The sequence below is a fragment of the Hyperolius riggenbachi genome, chromosome 1, assembly GCF_040937935.1.
Source record: "Hyperolius riggenbachi isolate aHypRig1 chromosome 1, aHypRig1.pri, whole genome shotgun sequence".
Lineage (NCBI taxonomy): Eukaryota > Metazoa > Chordata > Amphibia > Anura > Hyperoliidae > Hyperolius > Hyperolius riggenbachi.
Genome location: NC_090646.1, coordinates 371,830,568 through 371,836,716, shown reverse-complemented (window position 1 = coordinate 371,836,716; position 6,149 = coordinate 371,830,568).

Genomic DNA, 6,149 nt, shown 5'->3' with positions numbered 1-6,149 from the left:
AGTGCACCAACATAATCTTTAATAAACAAATTTTATAGTTTTACAACAAGAAAAGAAAGTTAATCATTTTTCTGCAAATTTTGCAATGACAACACTGTCCTGCCAAACTCCACTGATGAGTTGACGGCAGGGTCTACCTTATAATGGTGCATGAATGTATGTGTTGTTTTCCAATTAGCCGCCTGACATATTTTGTCAGCTGAGACCCTGGCATATGCTGCCCAAGATGTGGCGACTGACCTGGTAGAGTCCGCCGAAATCTCCTGGGGAGGATCTAGGTTAGCCGATCTATATGCGGCTTGGATCACTTTAATTATCCAGGATGCTATAGATCTCGATGATGCTGGCTCACTCTTTCTATAGCCGGACACACGCCGGACTGGAGGCAACGACAAGTCCGTCGTCATCTCCCGCTGGGTGGGCGTTCCAGCGACAGTCCGGCGTGTGTACAGTCTGTTGGCGGACTGATACGGCTGTTTCTGAGCGATACCCTTCACCTAACCCCAAGCCTAACCCCAAGCCTAGTCCATATCACTAGCAATAGTCTCCAGGCACCCATAAATCAATAGTAGCCTTTGTGATCCGCTCTCAAATAATTAGTATAAGGAAATATTTGTGTCCGCTCATTCCCCAGACATCAGTATTATATAGTTTTTGAGCCACTTTATAGCGGTGTTCAATAGCCTTGGTATCACCCACCCACTGGTACATAGCACACTCTGTATATACTGGACTAGACCACCAAACAGAAGAGAATACAAAGGCTTATATATGCCATGCAATTTTCCCATCAGAACGACGGATTGATTGACTGTAGTATTGGGTAGCTTATGGGCCCCATCTTTACCCCTTAAACTCAAATAATAGTATTGGGTAGCCAGGTGTGACCCTAGATATTAATATCTGCTAATCCTGTGAATCCCCACATAAAGTATGAGGTAACCAGATGTGTTCTCAAGTAGTATTAAGTAGCCAGAGATGCCCCCTCCCCCCCCCCCCCCCCACACACACACAAAAGTATTAGGTAGCCAGCGGTTCCCCAAAACAGTATTGAGTAGGCAGATGTTAGGAATCCAGAGGTGCCCTCCAGTATTTGGTAGCTAGAGGTGCCACCAGTATTAAGTAGCCAGAGGTGTCACCCCAGCCCCATAGTCTTGATAGTCAGCAACGGCCCCAGTTTTAGGTAGACAAATGTGCCCTCCAGTATAGGTAAACAGAGGTAACCACAAGAATTTGGTAGCCTAAAGGCATACATGTAATAAAAGTGCCTGGGAAAAAGGGCGCAAGATATTGGCAGTAGTAGAATATAGTAAAATATTGGTAAAAATTACCGATATGTTACTATAACCTAACGCTACTCTCACACAGAACCCTCCCTCTACCAATTCCTAACCCTTAACCCCCCCTACCGATGGCTTACCCTTAACCCTCCCCCTACTGATTCCTAACCCTTAGGTGGTGCTTAACACTTAATGCCAAACTCTTAACCCTCCACCTTTGGTGGTGTCTAACCCTTAACCCCTACCCCCCTACCAGTGGTGCTTGACCCCTTATCCCCCACCACCACAAAGCTGCAATTAGCAGCATTAGGAGTACATTAAAGCACCTGATAAAATAGCAGGGGCTACCTGCTATGCAGATTGCACATCCGCTATGTATAGCAGCAGACACGGCTTCGGATGTACGGGGGGGGGGGGGGGGCGTGGAGGGGCACAGTGATTATCAAATGTGGAACAGGCCCCAGCATGCCCCAGTGTAGAGCTGCCATGGCAATGTATAAGATAATCCTTAGGTTGAGCTTTCTCTGTCTATAGCCCAATAGCTTGTATGGAAAAAGAGTTTGTTAAAATAGAATACTTTTCATAATGGATAACCATACAGTGGGCTGCAAAAGTATTCGGCCCCCTTGAAGTTTTCCACATTTTGTCACATTACTGCCACAAACATGCATCAATTTTATTGGAATTCCATGTGAAAGACCAATACAAAGTGGTGTACATGTGAGAAGTGGATCGAAAATCATACATCATTCCAAACATTATTTACAAATAAATAACTGCAAAGTGGGGTGTGCGTAATTATTCAGCCCCCTGAGTCAATACTTTGTAGAACCACCTTTTGCTGCAATTACAGCTGCCAGTCTTTTAGGGTATGTCTCTACCAGCTTTGCACAGCTAGAGACTGAAATCCTTGCCCATTATTCTTTGCAAAACAGCTCCAGCTCAGTCAGATTAGATGGACAGCGTTTGTGAACAGCAGTTTTCAGATCTTGCCACAAATTCTCGATTGGATTTAGATCTGGACTTTGACTGGGCCATTCTAACACATGGATATGTTTTGTTTTAAACCATTCCATTGTTGCCCTGGCTTTATGTTTAGGGTCATTGTCCTGCTGGAAGGTGAACATCCACCCCAGTCTCAAGTCTTTTGCAGTCTCCAAGAGGTTTTCTTCCAAGTTTGCCCTGTATTTCGCTCCATCCATCTTCCCATCAACTCTGACCAGCTTCCCTGTCTCTGCTGAAGAGATGCACCCCATGAGCATGATGTTGCCACCACCATATTTGACAGTGGGGATGGTGTGTTCAGAGTGATGTGCAGTGTTAGTTTTCCGCCACACATAGCGTTTTGCATTTTGGCCAAAAAGTTCCATTTTGGTCTCATCTGACCAGAGCACCTTCTTCCACATGGTTGCTGTGTCCCCCACATGGCTTGTGGCAAACTGCAAACGGGACTTCTTATGCTTTCTGTTAACAATGCCTTTCTTCTTGCCACTCTTCCATAAAGGCCAACTTTGTACAGTGCATGACTAATAGTTGTCCTATGGACAGAGTCTCCCACCTGAGCTGTAGATCTCTGCAGCTCGTACAGAGTCACCATGGGCCTCTTGACTGCATTTCTGATCAGCGCTCTCCTTGTTCAGCCTGTGAGTTTAGGTGGATGGCCTGGTCTTGGTAGGTTTACAGTTGTGCCATACTCCTTCCATTTCTGAATGATCGCTTGAACAGTGCTCCGTGGGATGTTCAAGGCTTTGGAAATCTTTTTGTAGCCTAAGCCTGCTTTAAATTTCTCAATAACTTGATCCCTGACCAGTCTGGTGTGTTCTTTGGACTTCATGGTGTTGTTGCTCCCAATATTCCCTTAGACAACCTCTGAGGCCGTCACAGAGCAGCTGTATTTGTACTGACATTAGATTACACACAGCTGCACTCTATTTAGTCATTAGCACTCATCAGGCAATGTCTGTAGGCAACTGACTGCACTCAGATCAAAGGGGGCCTGAATAATTATGCACACACCACTTTGCGGTTATTTATTTGTAAAAAATGTTAGGAATCATGTATGATTTTCGTTCCACTTCTCATGTGTACACCACTTTGTGTTGGTCTTTCATGTGGAATTCCAATAAAATTGATTCAAGTTTGTGGCAGTAATATGACAAAATGTGGAAAACTTCAAGGGGGCCGAATACTTTTGCAGCCCACTGTATGTTTTTATGGTTAAAGGATATCCGTGTTGAAAATGTATATAAAAAAAAGAGTCTATACATACTTTCTTTAATGAACACCGTTGCTGCCTCCGTTTCCCATGCCTAACTCCATTTCACAGCAATCAATCCTGGACTAGGCCCTGACCACATGTAGTCGTGGCCATTGAAGCGGATTACGAAGGCACTAGCAGAGCGATGTCCAAGAGAGAGCTATTCACGCACAGGTACAGAATATTCGGTTTAACGGTCGCTGACTACTTGGGGTCGGGGCCTAGTCCAGGACTGACTGCAGGGAAACAGAAGTAGAGATGCTGGTGTGGATACCTTAAAGTATGTATAGACTCCTTTTATGCATACATTTTCAACTTGGATATCCTTTAAAGGATACATGAGGCGGAAAAAAAAAAGTTCAACTCACCTGGGGCTTCTTCCAGCCCCTAGAAGTGTCCCTCGGCGCAGCTGCACATTCTCCCATTTGCCAGCTGTCACTTGCATAATGGCCTAGGTCATGGGAGCACAACCTCAAGTGGCACGTGCGCACACGCGCACAGAAGAGGCCAACTGGCTGGGTCGCCAACCATTAAGGATGCAACAACTGACGACTAGGAGACTGTGCAGCTGAGCCGAGGGACACAGACACTACTAGGGCCTGGAAGAAGCCCCAGGTGAGTTAGACTGCAGTGGCGTCGCTAGCATTATATATTAAGGGCCCGTGCCCCGAATATGGCTTTGGGGTGCCCCTAATTCAGTTCTGGGGTCCACCAACGGGGGTGCCCCGAATACATTGGACGCTCAGCACGTCCGAGAAAGCGAAACGGCGGCCGCCATGTTGTGGATGGCGCTCACCGCTCATAATCATCAGTGGCCAGCCTGTGGTTGGAGAGAGCCTCCTTCCATCCGCCCCTTGACCAATCAGCGTGGTTTTGATTTGAAAAGGCAGGGGGCTGGAGAGCGTCAGTAGCCCACCCCTGCACATAGAGGAGATGCCGCACATGCCCGCCCAGCGACCGCTGATCCCCGCAGACTTCCACACTTCCTCGCCCTTGGTCCTCACCACAACTCAGGACCACCGGACCAGGCATTTGCCAACTCCTCAACCCAGCGTCCTCTGTGTCTAACTCCCTGCTGCCCATCAGATTGGTCCCCCAGGACCCAGATGCAGCCACACCGCCACACCATAGGTGCCAAACCGGCAATTGCCTCTTCCCCTCCAGAAGCAGCCAGCAAGTAAGTAACTGTGAGTGGTGGGAGAGAGATAGTGACAGAAAAGTAGTGGAGCAGCAGGCTAGGGAGATGAGTGCAGCCAGCCACAGACAGCCTTACCTATACTGTTGGCTAACTGCAGCATGTACTGATCACTCCTGCCTCCAGTATGTACAGTATAAGCTATTAGTTATTATGTGCCTGTACTGATAGTAAACTACCTGCAGTGTAGGCCGATCTCTGCTACTCCAGTATGTACAGTATAAGATGTTACTCTGTACCTATACTGATAGTAAACTAGCTGCAGTGTAGGCTGATCTCTGCTACCCCCAGTATGTTCAGTATAAGCTGTTACTCTGTGTCTGTACTAATAGTAAACTACCTGCAGTGTGTGCTGATCTCTGCTACCCCAGTATGTACAGTATAAGATGTTACACTGTGCCTGTATGGTTAATAATCTAGCCACAGCATTTGCTGATCCCTGCTACCTTCAGTATGTACAGTGTAAGTTGTTCTCTATGCCTGTACTGATCGTATGCTAGCTGCAGTGTGTGTTGATCTCTGGTACCCTCGATATGTACAGTATAAACTGGTGCTCTGTGCCTGTACTGATAGTAAGCTAGCTGCAGCTTGTACTGATCACGGCTGTTTCCAGTATGTACAGTATAAGCTGTTACTCTGTACTGATTGTAAACTACCGGCAGTGTGTGCTGATCTCTGCTACTCCAGTATGTCCAGTATAAGCTGTTCTCTGTGCCTGTACTGATAGTAAGCTAGCTGCAGTGTTTGCTGATTTCTGATACCTCCAGAAGGTACAGTATAAGCTGTTACTCTGTACCTGTACTTGATAGTAATCTAGCGGCAGGGGCGTAGCAATAGGGGGTGCAGAGGTAGCGACCGCATCGGGGCCCTTGGGCCAGAGGGGCCCTGAAGGGCCCTCTTTCAACTACAGTATTAGCTCTCTATTCGTCCTGTGCTCATAATAATCACTTCTATAGATACTTTGAAGAATGATTATCATTAACAAACTCTTCCCCAACCCCTTCTTGCACCTCTGACACTGTGGTTGCCATTGGCAAGTTTTGGTGCACCGTATCAATTGTTATGTATAGAGTGCTTGGGGGGCCCCATTGTAAAACTTGCATCGGGGCCCACAGCTCCTTAGCTATGCCACTGTCTAGCGGCAGTGTTTGCTGATCTCTGATACCTCCAGTATGTACAGTATCAGCTGTTACTCTGTACCTGTACTGATTGTAAACCAGCTGTAATGTGTGCTCATCCCTGCCACCTCCAGTATGTACAGTATAAGCTGTAAAGCCTGGTACACACATACAATTTTGATTAGCCAATTTTACTACTTCTAGGAATTATGAGAGCTCATCTCTGTTCATGGTATTCAAAGTCTATTAGCCTTCAAACTACATGGGGGTGGTAAAATTGGTCAGTGATTGACCAATCA